General features: G+C 34.4%; 1 pseudogene; it reads left to right on the plus strand.

Annotated features, from left to right (window-relative positions):
* Positions 1–2,310, plus strand: part of LOC140858730 (protein ACCELERATED CELL DEATH 6-like) — a 66,486-nt pseudogene extending 64,176 nt beyond the window's left edge.
* The last annotated feature ends 13,834 nt before the right edge of the window (positions 2,311–16,144 follow it).

Here is a 16,144-nt window from a genome sequence, read left to right on the forward strand (position 1 = left end):
ATATGAGAGGAATAGGAGAAGATACTAGAGGAATCTTTGATAGAAGTTCTTTTAGCCATTCAGCTTCAGAATGGATAGAATCAATTACAATAAATTTTACTTCTATAGTACTTCTAGCTAAAATATTTTGTTTGAAAGATTGCTAAGAAATAACACTCCCTCTAAGAAGAAAAACATAGGCAAAAGTAGATTTGATATCTAGTGTATTAGAAATCTAATTAAAATCACTATATCCCTCAAGTACATCTGAATAATCTACAAAATATAGAAAATAATCAATAGTACCTTTTAGATGCCATATTTCTCTTTCTAAAGTAGTCCAATGAATTATACTAGAATTACTAGTATATCTACTAAGTCTAGAAATGACATAAACAATATCAAATTAACCAATGATCTAAGCATACTTTTTTTGGTTCATAGATTTTTCTGTGTTCTTCAAGAGATGGATGGATAGATCATAAGAAGTAGATATAAAAGAGTAATCAAAATATTCAAATTTATTAATAATCATTTGAGTATAGTGAGATTGGGATAAACAGATTGAATCAGAAGTACAAATAATTTTTATATCAATAATTAGATTAGCTTCACCTAAATCTTTAATTTCAAAATGATGTGATAGAAAATTTTTGATGTCATTGATTAAGTCAACATCAGGAGTAAGAATCAAAATATCATCAGCATAAAGGCAAAGAAAAATAAATCAATCAATTAATTCATTTATGATAAAGATAATATCAAATTTATTGATTTGAAATCTATAAGAAATGATCATCTAATCAAACTTTTTATGCTATTACTTAGGGGATTGCTTCAACCTATAGAGGGATCGAACAAGTCTGCAGACTTTGTGCTCCTAGCCTTGCATAGAAAAATCCCTCAGACTATTGCATATAAATCTTTTCTTCAAGATCTCTATGCAAAAAGGTAGTCTTAACATCTATTTGATTAATAATAAATTTATGGATGGAAGTTCAAGATCCCTCAGACATAATAATTCTAAATGAATTACTGACACAAGAAAATTTTTCTTTTGGAGCTTTGGTGGGGGGAGATCGCAATAACAATACCAAATTATGCTGCAAGATAAAAAGTTGTGAGCTGCCTCCTCAAAGTAACACATGAGGGGAATACGGCCCTACATGTAGTTGCTAGCCAAGGACATTTCTAGCACGCCAAGGAGATTTGTCACATAGAAAGATCTCTTTTGGCAGCACCAAACTTATGGCTTGATACTCCATTACATTGTGCTACAAGGGCTGGACATGACAAGATGGTCTCCCTAATCATTCGATTTGCAAGGGAGGACGGGATGGAAGTGAGAGTGCTGAGGGCAACGAATATGGGTGAGGACAATGCTTTGCATGAGGCTACCAAATATAACCATGAAAGTGTGGCCAATGTATTATTGGAGGAGGATGTCAAACTAGCATTTATACTAAACAATGCCGGCATGTCTCCACTCTATCTGGCCATCGTGATGAGATGTCTCAAAGTACCCAAAGCTTTACTACAGTCTTTCTCTTGGGAGAAGCCTTCCCTAGCATTTGTTGCAGGCCTTAACAAGAAAATAATGTTGCATGTAGCAGTTCTCCTGAATCTAGATAATTATCGAGGGCTCAAACTTATATATCGGTCTTAATTTTCTTTTTCTTTGGCAAAAGGTGACTAGATCACCACCATTTTCAATAAAATACAAAACTACCTTTTCATTTATGAATTGATCAGAATACAAAGAAACAAGTAAGGCTCAAACAAATAGTGAAGCAAAACAAGACCCTTCAAGAGTGTAGTGCCAACCATTACAAACCTCCAGCAAAATAGATCTACAACACTTATAGATAAATTAAAAGATAAATTATAGGAACATCCTCTCAACTTTAGTTCTATTTTATTTACACCCCCTCGACTTTAAAACTTGTCAAAATAGTGTATCAAATTTTTGAAATGTTTCAATATGGTTCTATCATTCACTTACCAACAAACGGTGTTAGTTTTCTATTTCAACAAGTGAAAATATCCTTTGCCCATATTGGATGAATCACCAGTAAGGAAGAGATGGAGATGGAGGGAGTTACCATGGAGGGGGAGGGTGGGATCATGGAAGTCGGTGTAGAAGGAGAGGACGTTGTTAAAGGCCTCATAAGCATGATTGGAGGAGGAGGAGAAGAGGTTAGGAGGAAGGGGAGGAAAAAGGAGGGAGAGCACTCATGGATGGTCATAGAGAAGGAGGAAGATGATGAAGAGAAGTGGATCAGGATTGAAGGAGAAGAGGGAGAAAGAGGAGCTATCGGTAGGGAAGGGTGAAGATAAAGGGAGTGATCATGCATGGAGGAGGGGTCATGAGTGGGCTTGGAGGAAGAGGATAAGAAGTTGGTGAAGAGAAAGAAGAGAGGAAAGGAGGGGTCATAGGCGAGCTTGGAGGAGGAGGAAGAAAAGAAGAAAATGTGGATAAAGAGGAAGGGGAGGAAGGGAAGGAGAGGTCACCGTGAGGAAGGGACGAAGGTGGTGGAAGCCACCGTAGAGAGAGATATGGATGAGCTCGGAGGAGGAGAAGTGGGAGAGGAAAAAGGGGAGGAAGGAGAGGAGGAAGAAGAGGTCACTGATAAGGAAGGAATGGAGGTGGTTGGAGCTACACCATGGAGTGGATTGGCAGAACATAGGCGGGCTTGGAGGAGGAGGAGAAGTGGGAGAAAAGTAAAGGGAGAGGAAAGAAGGGTTCAGCGACGGGATGGGCGGAGGTGGAGGGAGCCACTATAGAGAAAAAGGGCTCACAAATAGACTTGGAGGAGGAAGAGTAGATGAGGAGAAAGATGAGAAAAAATGAGAGATCATCAGTGAGGAATGGGTGGAGATAGAGGGAGTCACCGTAAAGGAAGAAGGCACATGAATGAGCTTAGAGGAAGAGGACAATAAGGAGAAGAAGAGGATGAGAAGGATAGGGAAGGAGCGAAGAGAGATGTTGGCATCAGAGGTGGAGAAGGAGAACAATTGGAGAGAAAGGAGGAAAGAGACGGACATAAGGATAGTTTGATCATTTTATAATGATAGCATTCTATTAATGGAGATAGATGGTAGAATTACATTGGAATATCTCAAAAATTTAAAGGACTAGTTTGATATATTTTAGAGTCGAGAGGATGCAATTAAGTGAAATTGGACTAAAATCGAATGGGTTCTAGTAATTTATCCAAAATTAAAAAAAACAAAGAAGAGGAAAAATTTAATTACCTAAGAATCCTTTCCTTAATCTTAGAAGACTTGGACTAGGCACTAGTCGATTACTAACCATAATTGGCAATATCAGACATGGCCCATGGTTGCCAAAACATTACCATTGAGTGGATCAGCTTGCCCCTCTTCGTAGCTAGTGCTATTCCTATAAAAATTTTTCTTAAGATCATATGCAGAAGATTAGAACATAAAATCATAGATGTTAGATGTATGTCCAGAAGCCAATATGGTTAACACATTGTAATAAATCTAGGATATAATTTTATATTTAATATGTTGATATGATCAATAAAAAGATAATTTTTTTTCATTCAAATGTGAGGTGTCCTTTAATCATCCATAGAATTAGCTTCGATACATATTCTCAAAGTGTTAAGAATTAGAGACATGTATTTAATTCTTAAATATTCTCGATCATAGGATCATTATGAGGACGATGATGGATCCGGACAGACTGATGCACAAATTACTTTCTTCGAAAAAGATGGGTCTCTAGTCTACTATGTAGAGATATAGAGCGATAAGTGCGGGTGGTTGTTAGTGAATAATTGACACTGAGCATGATCATACGAGAGATCACTTAGATTTCTATTCAACCGTCAGTGATTGTCTCGATGCTGTAGTTGTGTGACTGGTTCTTTGACTTGAGATGGTACTGCTACTAGCAGTGAGGCTGCTGGAATTTGATTGACACATAAACATGAGTCTCAATGAGCCCTTGTAGTAGATGTTGACGACAGTTGATCCACTGTAGGAGTGGGGTGCGCATCAAGATAGGATCTATCGACTTTGATAGAGAGGAGTAGTCCTATGGGATTTGAGAGGCTAAGTCCAAGAGTCTGTAGCCACAGCAGTATGATTGATGGAAAAAAATTTTCATAGAAGTCACAACTGGACTTGAGCTAATTAATCTATCATATGACTGATATTGAGTTTTGATAATTTATCCATGATGTTGCTCTAAGAATTGATTTTGATGATCACAAACTATTTGAGGGGACTATTAATGTATTTTCTATCTTTGAAGATTATTTTTATGATGTTTCAGGTAGTCTAAAAGATTGTGTTTGAAAAACTTTATCAAGTGTGCCAAAAGTTGAAGTTTCAGCAAGTTGGAGAAATTTTTGAAGGCTTTTGAGAGTGTCCAAATTGATTTGAATCCACTTGAGAGCATTTGAAAGTATTCTGATAAGTTTTGAACCTTAAATGTATAAAAAAATTAGGTTGGAATAAAATGAGACGATCCATCTAGGTCATCTCTTTTTGTTGGACAGCCGGCATGCTTCATTTTGCTCATGGCACGTAGTAGGACGACTCACCTGGGATGACCCACTTGAGATGACCCCTGAGATCCTGAGACCAAAACAGAAAGCTTAACTTTCTGTCTGGCCAATTGAGGCATCCCATGGGATGTCCCAATGCCAGTGGGATGCCCCATGGGATGTCCCATTCTGGGCAAGCTGCGTAACGACTAGTTTTCAACTCATTTTTGATGTATTTAATACGTATTAAATACTCTCCAATGGCTCTAAACCAACTCTAAGATATTTTCAAGGATAGATAGTGATTATAAAAGCTCTTTTGAAGAGAAAAATCATAAGTTTTGCTAGCATTCAAAGCTTACATGCGTGAAAAGCTCATTCAGCCCTAAAAGAGAGAAAAGAAGCATTCAATCACTTCACTAACCACTCTCCAGTAGCAATCAAGTGTGGAATTCATTCAGGGTGTTCAGCAAAAGCTTCTTTCCCTTAAATATTATATTTATTTTGTATTCATTGTATCTATTTAAGGAGATTATGTGCTAAATTTTTTGTACTCTATTTTTCTGAAATTGTATTTGGATTTTTGAGTTTTGGAAGGTTTCAAAACTCGTTTGGATTGATCCAAACCCTGAATCAGATTGTTAAGGATTGGCTTGTACCCAAAAAATAAGTATTCTTGCTTGAATAGCAAGGATGGGAGTGTCCGATGTATTGTAACTTTGAATCTATTTAGTGGATTGAATTTCTAAGTAGGGACTTGGAGAGTGGATGTAGGTGCAAGGTTGGCACCGAACCACTATAAATTCTTATGTTTACTGTGCTTACTTTTCTTTACTTGTTCTTTGTGCCATTTACTTACATTCTTTCTTTTGTGTTTGAATTTATTTTTATTGAATATCAACCCACTTCACTCGATCTCTTTTGTACATTATTTTAGAGCACTAATCTTTTAAAATTTTAAAAAGACCCAATTCACCCCCTCTTGGGTTCCATTTCTGGGCAACAAGTGGTATCAGAGTCTGGTGCTCTAGTTCTTACTTGATTTAACCATCAAGAGCTAAAGATCTATGACAGTCTAATTTGGCACATCTCTAGTCGACGGGCAATCCACAAACCGACCTCCACTTTTCAATGGGTCAAACTATACTTATTGAAAAGCTCGAATGAGAATTTTATACAAGTACTTGACTATAATATATGGAGTGTCATAGTAAATAGACCACACACACTCACTAAATTAATTGATGGTGTGTCTCTCCCTAAGTCGGAAGGTGAATGGGATGAAATTGATAAAAAAATGGCTCAGCTCAATGCTAAAGCCATGAATATTTTATATTGTGCTTTGGATGCTAATGAATTTAATCGTATTTCCACATGCAATTCAGCTAAAAAAATTTGAGATAGGTTAGAAGTCACACACCAAGGCACAAACCAAGTAAAACAATCTAAGATCAATATGCTTGTGCACAACTACGAACTATTTAAAATGAAACCTGAAGAATCAATTACTCAAATATTCACTCATTTCACTGACATCATAAATGGTTTAAAAAATTTTGACAAATATCATTCTAACAGTGATCTTATGAGAAAAGTGTTCAGGTCCTTACCAAGATCATGGGAGACAAAAGTCACTGCAATTCAAGCAGCCAAGGATTTGAATACTCTACCATTGAAGGAGCTGCTTGGATCCCTCATGACACGAATTGACCATGAAGCAACATACTGAAGAGAAAATCAGAAGAAAGAGGACCATAGCCCTCAAGTCGACAGCTCATGAAGAAGAAGATATAGAAAAATTAGATAATAGCGAAGAAGATGAGGACTTGGCCCAGATCACCAGAAAGTTTAGATGCTTTATGAGAAGAAAAAGACAAGGGACAAGGAGAAGACCACTAGTTAAGGAGGAGCCGAGCAAAGAAAAGAAAAAGTAACAGCCCATCATCTACTATAAATGTAAGAAGTCGGATCATTTCAGATCAGAATGCCTTCAGCTCAACAAAGGCCAAAAGAAATTCAAGAAGAAGAAGGCCATGATGGCTATATGGAGTGACAGTGATGACTCTACCACTGACGAAGAATCTCATGAAGAAGCCAATCTGTGCCTTATGGCACATGAAACTAAGGTATCATTTGAAACTCAATCTGAATTTACTTATGATGAACTGTTAGAAGCTTTTTATAAACTTTTAAATGACTTAAAAGAATTAGGTACTAAAAATAAAAATATGAAATCAAGAAACCATGTATTAACTAAGAAAAATGAAGAAGTTGATAAGAAAAATAAAAAATTAGAACTAAAGAATTAGTCTCTAATAAAAAAAAAGATAAACTTTCTAGTCAAAATAAAACTCTTGTAAAAAAAAATCAAGATCTAAAGGAAGAGGTAACCAAGTTAAAATCTATAGTTGATAGATTTACACTAAGTTTAAATAAACTTCAAATGATTATTGATAGTTAAAAAGCTGTATATGATAAAGTCGGACTTGGCTATAATACTCTAAGAAAATAAAAGTTTTTAAAAAATATTTTTGTCAATGCATCAAAATTATCAAATATCACTTGTTTTAAATGTGGCAAGGTAGGACACAAAGCTTATACATGTTTATCAAATAAATTTGATGATAGAAATATTAAGAAAATATGGGTTTCAAAAGGAACCATTGTGACTAACCCCAAAAGATCCAATTTAGCTTGAATACCTAAAGTTAAAACTTGATTTCATATGTGCAGGTATGTTTTGCATCCCAAGCAATAAAATGAAAGTGATATCTTGGTAGTGGATGCTCAAGATACATGACTGATGATGAATCTCAATTCATCACATTGAAAGCCAAAAATGGAGGGATAGTCATCTTTGGAGATAATGGCAAAGAGAAGATCATCGGTATTGACAATATTAGTATCACTCCCTCCACTTACATTGAAAATATTTTATTTGTAGATAGTCTTAAGTATAACCTTTTAAGTATTAGTCAATTATGTGATAAACGTTACAAAAGAGTTTTTGAATCATCTATGTACATTATAACTAGTCTTTTTGATGATAGCACTAGATTCATTGGGTATAGGCATGACAATATTTATATGGTTGATTTGGATAATCTTTTCATGCAAAATATGCAATGTCTTATGGCCATGAATGCTAAAATCAATGAGACTAGTTAGCTTTGGCATCGTAGGCTTGTACATATTAGTATGCACACACTTTCTAAAATCATTAAAAAAAATTTAGTTGTTGGTTTGTCAAAAATTAATTTTGATAAAGATAAAATTTGTGATGCATGTTAATTAGGTAAATAAATAAGAGTTTCTTTTAAATCTAAAAATATTATTTCAACTTTCAAATCGCTAGAACTCTTGCATATGGATTTATTTGGTCCTACAAGGACAACTAGTCTAGGAAGAAAAAGATATGGTTTTATAATCATTGATGATTTTTTATATTTTACTTGAATTTTAGTTTTAGCTTCTAAGGATGAAGTATTTTCAGTATTTTTTAAGTTTTTTCGAAAAATTTCAAATGAAAAAGGTTTGTCAATTATTTCTATTCGAAGTGATCATGACACTGAATTTGAAAATAAAAATTTTAAAAAATTTTATGATGAAAAAGATATTGATTATAATTTTTCAGCACTTAGAATACCTCAACAAAATAGAGTTATTGAAACAAAAAATAGAACCCTAGAAGAGTTAGCTCGTATTATGCTATGTGAAAGTAAGCTCTCAAAGTACCTTTGGGTAGAAGCAATTACCACAGCATATTACATTCTAAATCGTGCTTTAATAAGATCAATTTTAAAAAAAATACCTTATAAATTATGGAAGGGTAGAAAACCTAATATAGGTTACTTTCATATTTTTGGTTGCCAAAATTTTGTTTTGAATAATGACAAAGATAGCCTAGGTAAATTTGATGCTAAATCTGATGAAGCTATCTTTCTTGGCTACTCCACTTTTAGCAAAGTCTTTAAAGTATTTAATAAAAAAATACTAGTAGTGGAAGAGTCAATTCATGTTGTCTTTGATGAAACTAATGATCTTCCATCAAGAAAGAGAGAGGGTGCTAATGATGCAGGTATCATAGAAGATGGAATGAAAGAGTTCACCCTCAATGATTCAAATGAACAAAATAAAGATCAGATGGATGAAAAACAAGAGGATGAAAGATTCAATGATCAGAACATTCAAGAACAACCTCCAGACACAGGTAATCTCCCAAGAGAATGGAGGTATGTCCATAATCACCTTAGAGAATTAATAATTGATGATCCGATATAAAGAGTAAGAACTAGATCTTCACTTAGAGATATTTACAACTATGTGGCTTTTATTTCACATCTAGATCCTAAAACAATAGATGAAGCTGAAAAAAATCATAACTGGATAATAGCCATGCAAGAAGAGTTAAATCAATTTGAAAGAAATAATATATGGATACTAGTTGCTAGACCTAAAAATCACCCTATAATAGGAACTAAATGGGTATATAGAAATAAATTAGATGAAGATGGAAATGTAATAAGAAATAAAGCAAGATTAGTTGTTAAAAGATATAATCAACAAGCAGAAATTGATTTTGATGAAATATTTGCTCTTGTTGCTAGATTAGAAGCCATAAGAATGCTACTTGCTTTTGCTTGCTTTATGAATTTTAAATTATTTCAAATAGATATCAAGAGTACTTTTCTAAATGGATATGTTGTTGAAGAAGCATATGTAGAATAACCTCCTGATTTTGAAAATTATAAACTTTCAGATCATGTATTTAGGTTAAACAAAGCTTTATATGGGTTAAAACATGCTTCTAGAGCTTGGTATGAAAGATTAAATTTTTATTAGAAAATAAATTTTTAAGAGGAAAGATTGATACTACTCTTTTTATAAAAAAAATAAAAAAAATCTTGTTATACAAATATATGTTGATGACATTAGATTTGGGTCTACTAATGAAAATCTGTGCCAAGAGTTTTTCAAGCTCATGCAGGAGGAGTTCGAGATGAGCATGATGGGAGAACTCAATTTCTTCCTCGGACTTCAGATTAAACAAATGAAGGAAAGGATCTCTATCATCCAAAGTAAGTACACAAGAGAATTATTAAAAAAATTTAGAATGGAGAGCTCAAAAATTATAAGTACACCTATGATCCCTTCCTGTAAATTAGAAAAAGATGAGCATAGTAAAAATATTGATTCAAAGCTCTATAGAGGCATGATAGGCTCTTTATTATATCTAACTGCTAGTAGACCTGATATAATATTTAGTGTATACATGTGTGCTAGATATTAATCAAATCCTAAGGAATCTTACTTAAATACTGTTAAAAGGATCTTTAGATACTTAAAAGGAACACAAAACTTAGGTCTTTGATTTTTAAAACAATCTTCTATGGACTTAATAAGTTACTCAGATGCAGACTTTGCTGGATGCAAACTTGATAGAAAAAGTACTAGTGGAACTTATCAATTTTTAGGAGTAAACTTAATCTCTTGATTTAGCAAGAAATAAAATTCAATGGCTTTATCTATGGCCGAGGCCGAATACATTACAGCTGGAAGTTGCTGTGCTCAAATCCTGTGGATTAAGTAATAGCTCATAGATTTTGGTATTGAACTTAAAAATATCTCCATAAAATATGATAATACTAGTACCATCAATTTGATCAAAAATCTAATTTAACACTCTAGATCAAAATATATTGAAATTAGATATCATTTCATAAGAAAATATATTCAAAATAATGACATAATACTTGAATACATAAACACTGAAAATTAATTAGCTGATATTTTCATCAAAGCACTTAATGAAATTAAATTTTATAAATTAGAAGAGAATTGGATATCTTAGACCTTTCTGCTTGAATTTCAATCATAATTTTACTTCTAAAATTTATTTAAAATTTTTTAATTTCATTATCTTAATTTTGAAAGTCATCTATTATTTTTTGAGAATTTTTTAAGATAATTAAAAATCATCAATGCCATTTAGATATCTTCTTCGATTTTTTTCATTAAAATATTCAATCAAAAATTATATTAAAATTTATCTAGACTCTCAATGACCCTCTCAACTCAATATGATCAATTTCAAATTTTTTAGTTTGAATTTTTTTACTTTTTAAAATACTTTTTCCATCGCTGATACAACCCTGGATGGGGCATCCCATTCGTGCGGGTAGGTTCTCTTTAAGTGAGCCGACCCGAATCCTGTTCTATTAAAAAAGGGATTTCGGGATGTCTCAAATTCAAAGACTCTTCTTCTCCCTCTCGTCCCAACCTAGGAACCTCATCCTAGATCTTCCAAAAACTCCAAAATCTCTCAAAATCGAGATCTACTCTCCCCAAATTTACTACTCTCATGGCTCATTTTTTTGATTTCTCCAAATTTTAAATCCTAACCCTCAAATCCATGAGAAACTTTTCAAAAATCATCTTCTCCACTTAGTTTCACTTCAATCCGCATCCTTCTCCACCCTCTTCTTGGGACATGACCCCCAAAATGAGAATGCCACAAAAAAGAAAGTCGGTGAGATCCGTGGAAGCAGAAAAAAGAAGGAAGAAGGCAGCATATGAGCCGACCCAAGCATTCCCTCCAGTAACTCCAAGTAAGATTCCATTATCTATAAGGAAGGTTGCTTTGGGTAGAAATGTAGACTTCAAATTTTTGAGACATGTGGTTTTTCAATTGGAGATAAACTAGTAAAGCAAGGGTGAAAATCTTTTCTAAGTTTGTCTGAACCAGTTTATATTGATTTGATGAAAGAGTTCTACTCAAATTTGATTTTCACTGAGGATGTTTTGAGGTCTACTGTAAAGAGAGTCCAAATTATCTTAAATAGACCTAGACTAAGTAGACTGCTTCAGATGCTATGTGAGGGTAGTTGTTTAGATGAATTGCCTAAGAAGGAGATTGGACTTAGGGCCATACTAGGGAGAGATGATGTGAAGGGCTGTTGAAGATTGAGACCAAAGATTTTAGTGTGGAGATGAGGCTACTCCACCACATGGTGTCTAGGATTTTCTTTCCCAGAGGGGGAAGATATGATCTGATGATGGAGAGAGACATTTGTCTGATGCACCATGTAGTTTCAGAGACTCCCCTGAACCTTCCCTTCTTGATGATAGATGCCATGAGGGAAGCCTTGAATAGGTCCAAGGCTCCCTTGCCCTATGGTATGGCCCTTACTGTTATTTTCAGAGAGTCGGGAGTCAGTTTTGAGGGAGAGGTATACTGACACCTACAACAACCACTCTCTTAGGCACATGGGTTTTGTGAGAGTTGATGGCCGGTGGGCCAAGGGTCGAGCTGCAGCTATTGAGGAGGAGAGTGATAAGGAGGAGAAGCATGCTGAGGGGGAGGGTCCATCTTCTCCCTTGCCCAGGCTGAGTTCAGCTGATCACCATGTTTCAAAGTCTGAGGCAGGACTCTCAATCAGAGTCCCCCCATCCAATCGTACCATGCTTACTTTCAGCTTAGGGGATGTTGATATGGGACAGCTTGCTGAGAGGATAGCAGGGATCTTATTAGTCCAGCAGCAGTAATTTCAGAATTAGATTCTGCAGTAGCTCCATCAGTTTCAGCTGTATCAAGAATGAATTCTACAGCAGGTACAGCAGCAGCCACAGCAGCCATAGCAGTTTCACCCTACCTCTTTGAGTGCCTTCTCTGCTCCATTATTAGATTCATCCATTATGCCATATATTTCCTCGTTGATGGAGCTTCTATCAAACTTGAATATCAGATTGGAGGGTGTGGAGAGCTCCTTCTGAAATTCAGTGGCAGGATCTTTGATTTGAAGAGAGAGATCAAATAGATAGTAGATTCTTTCTTTACTGGCATGGGCACATCGACTTCTTTTGCACCACAGATGGATGACCTGGCTCGAGAGATAGACAGACTTCACTCACAGCTCGCTCTTCTCTCGAGGTGATTAGGACAGATATCAGAGACTCCAGAGATTTTTCGACAGCTGATCTGAATGGACTCAGACTTACTGTGAGGGGTATCCTGTCCCTGTTAGATGGTATTAGGACTTAGCTTCAGTCTAGGTCCTCTACATCTACTGAGCCTGCATTCATACAGCCCATTGCTTTTCATCCTCCTACTTCTTCATCTCGGACCAGACCCTTTGATCGAGGACGAAGTTGATCCTGTGTTATCTATCTTGATTCCGTGCTCGATGCCCAATCTCTCTGACTTTATCATTTAGTATTAGATTATTTAATTATATTTTATAGATTGGATGTATAAGAGTTTTATGCTCATTATGACTCTTGTAACCTCTCTTTTGGTGTAAATGAATGAGGTTGTTTTCATTTGACTTATTTCTCTTTGGATAAATGAATGTTTATTATCATGTCTCTTTGGATGAATAAATGTTTATTATCATGTCTTTTTGGATGAATGAATGTCTATTATCATTTCTTTTTTGGATCGATGAATGGATGCTCTATTTTCTTGATACTTGACCTAACACCATGAAAATCTTATTCTCTTAGTTATTCTTTTTGATGATGTCAAAAAGGGAGAGAAATAATAGTAAATGGTGAAAGTGATGTACTTGTTATAAAAAGGGGAAGAAATAATGGTAAATAAAAAATAATAATAGTAAAAAAGAAAAATAATGGTAAATGGTGAAAATGGTGTAGTTGTTAAAATATTTTGCTCCTTTTAATTTTTTTAAAAAAAAAAAGTTTTTTGCTCTAATGTAGTACTCTATACTGATTTGTCCATTTTTTTTTAACTCTGATACATCATTTTTTTTAACTTCATTTTGATAATATTTAAAAAATTACTCTAATCAACCTATTTTTTCTTAAATGCTCCACTAATCTTATTTTTGCACTGATACCAAATTGATTCGATACATCCATTTTTGATTCTTGTTCAATTTGTCTCATTCTTGTCTTAATATCAAAATAAAAAAAAATATATTTTCTTTCACATCTATTACTCTGATACTAGAATCAAGAAAAGAATAAAATTTTTTTATGAACTATCTTTGCTTCAATAAGATTTTTTTTTTAAATGGAGCACTCTTTATATAAGAAAGGGGGAGATTTATTTTCAAATGATCAAAATAATCTAATTCATACAAGAAAAGAGAGAATTTTGATCGAATAAGAATAATTCTTAGAAATTCTCTAATTCCTTCACAAATAGTTTCAGCTAAATGAATTAAATCATTAAAGTTTGCTAAAAATATGTATATCATGATCCTCTATGTTGAATCCTTGGCATAACTCTTCTAGTGCTTCACACACTCAAATTCTTTGAGCTTTAAAGATATTTTTTTATGTATACTCAAATATTTTGTCATCATCAAAAAAAAAAAAGATTGTTGCTCCAAGAATTGATTTTGATGATCATAATCATGTGAGGGGATTACTAATGTGTTTTCTATCTTTAGAAATTATTTTTGTGATATTTTAGATAGTCCAAGAGATTGGATTTGAAAAGCTTTATCAAGTATGTCAAAAGTTGAAGTTTTAGCAAGTTGGAGGAGTTTTTGAAGGCTTCTGAGAGTATCCAAATTGATTTGAATCCACTTGAGAGTGTTTGAAAATGCTTTGGTAAGTTTCAAACCTTAAATACATGAAAAAATTAGGTTGGAACAAAATGAGACGACCCATCTGGGTTATCTCCTTTTGTTGACCCATGTGATTGGGATGACCCCTGAGACCCTCAGACCAAAGCAAAAAGTTGAACTTTCTATCTGACAAATTGAGGCATCCCATGGGACGTCTCAATGCCAGTGGGACACCCCATGGGACGTTCCATTCTGGGCGAGCTGCGTAACGACTAGTTTTCAATCTATTTTTGGTGTATTTAATATGCATTAAACACTCTTCAATGGCTCTAAACCAACTCTAAGATATTTTCAAGGATAGATAATGATTATAAAAGCTCTTTTGAAGAGAAAAATCATAAATTTTGCTAGCATTTAAAGCTCATATCCGTGAAAAGCTCATTCAGTCCTAAAAGAGAGAAAAGAAGCATTCTATCACTTCACCAACCACTCTCCAACAGCAATCAAGTATGGAATTCATTGAGGATATTCAGCAAAAATTTCTTTTCCTTGAGTATTGTATTTATTTTGCATTTATTATATCTATTTAAGGAGATTATGTGCTGAATTTTTTGTACTCTATTTTTTTAAAATTGTATTTGGATTTTTGAGTTTTGAAAGGTTCCAAAACTCGTTTGGGTTGATCCAAACCCTGAATCGAATTGTTGAGGATTGGCTTGTACCTGAAAAATAAGTTTCTTGCTTGGATAACAAGGGTCGGAGTGTCCAATATGTTGTAACTTTGAATCCATTTAGTGGATTAAATTTTCAAGTAGGAACTTGGAGAGTGGATGTAGGTGCAAGGTTGGCACCGAACCAATATAAATTCTTGTGTTTGCTGTGCTTACTTCTCTTTACTTGTTCTTTATGCCATTTACTTGCATTCCTTCTTTTGTGTTTGAATTTATTTTTATTGAATATCAACCCACTTCACTCGATCTCTTTTGCACATTGTTTTAGTGTACTAATCTTTTAAAATTTCAAAAAAATCCAATTCACCTCCCCTTTGGGCTCTATTTTTTGGGCAACATATGACCTGCCATCTAGTCGGGACTCACGATAGAGGGATTAAATTATACGTTAACTACACCTAAAGGTTCATTTCAGTTTTACTGAGTTGTCACTACATACTGCTAGGTATCACTGGTGGATTGTGAGAGCTCACCAGAATTATTTCAGATCGACAATCTTTGATTGAGTTAGAGTGATATTGTTCCAACCTATTGAAAAGAATTTTAATAATATGATGATAGGGATCATTGTATATCTCACTACCAGATAGAATTAAATCTATGAGATACACAATAAAGGGATTAGGCCTAGAATAAGAAATTGAGCTTGTGAAGTGTCAATTGAGTTTAGAGAAACCCATTGGGTCCATGATAACCTTGCTAGTATATGGTTGGACCCAATTTCTCTTTTCATTTGGATTATTTATTTGATAAACTAATTCTAATTTAATTATCTGCTAATTACTTACATGAATAAGATTCATGAGACTCTAATTGTTGGGTGTCTAAGATTATGGATCACATAAATTAAGGGTGCAAGTCTCTTATGAATCTCCTTGATAGTTATTATGGGGTGCCACTTTGATTTGATCAATTTGGACATATCCATTGATTAGAGGACCTTTTGATTTTATATGGAGCGTCTCTTGGGTATAAAAGAGGGTGTCTAATTATGGGTATAAGGGCTCCAATTGTTGGCACCTAATGGGCTTCCTAATGTAAGTTGGATAACTTAAGTTAATAGGAATCTTAATGCAAGTAGGACTTATATTATATGATTGAATATAATTCAATCTTTGTGCCTATTTAAAGAGACCTCCTCTAAGGTCTCTAAGCAATCAAAACCAACAATCCCTCACACCCAAAGGCTCTCCCCACGTCCTCTCTTCCTTTCTCTTTCTTTTCTCTTGGGTATTCTATACACCCTTTCCTTGGGACGCGCATCCCATGGAGTTCCATGTCCAAAAGAGTTTGGGTGCTTCTTCTTTACTGGTTTCTAGCATCTGGTAGCAGCACATAGCAAGAAAAAACTCTAGAGAAGAGAAGAAGTAGAAGATCAAGG

This window comes from Elaeis guineensis, chromosome 6 (assembly GCF_000442705.2).
Source record: "Elaeis guineensis isolate ETL-2024a chromosome 6, EG11, whole genome shotgun sequence".
Lineage (NCBI taxonomy): Eukaryota > Viridiplantae > Streptophyta > Magnoliopsida > Arecales > Arecaceae > Elaeis > Elaeis guineensis.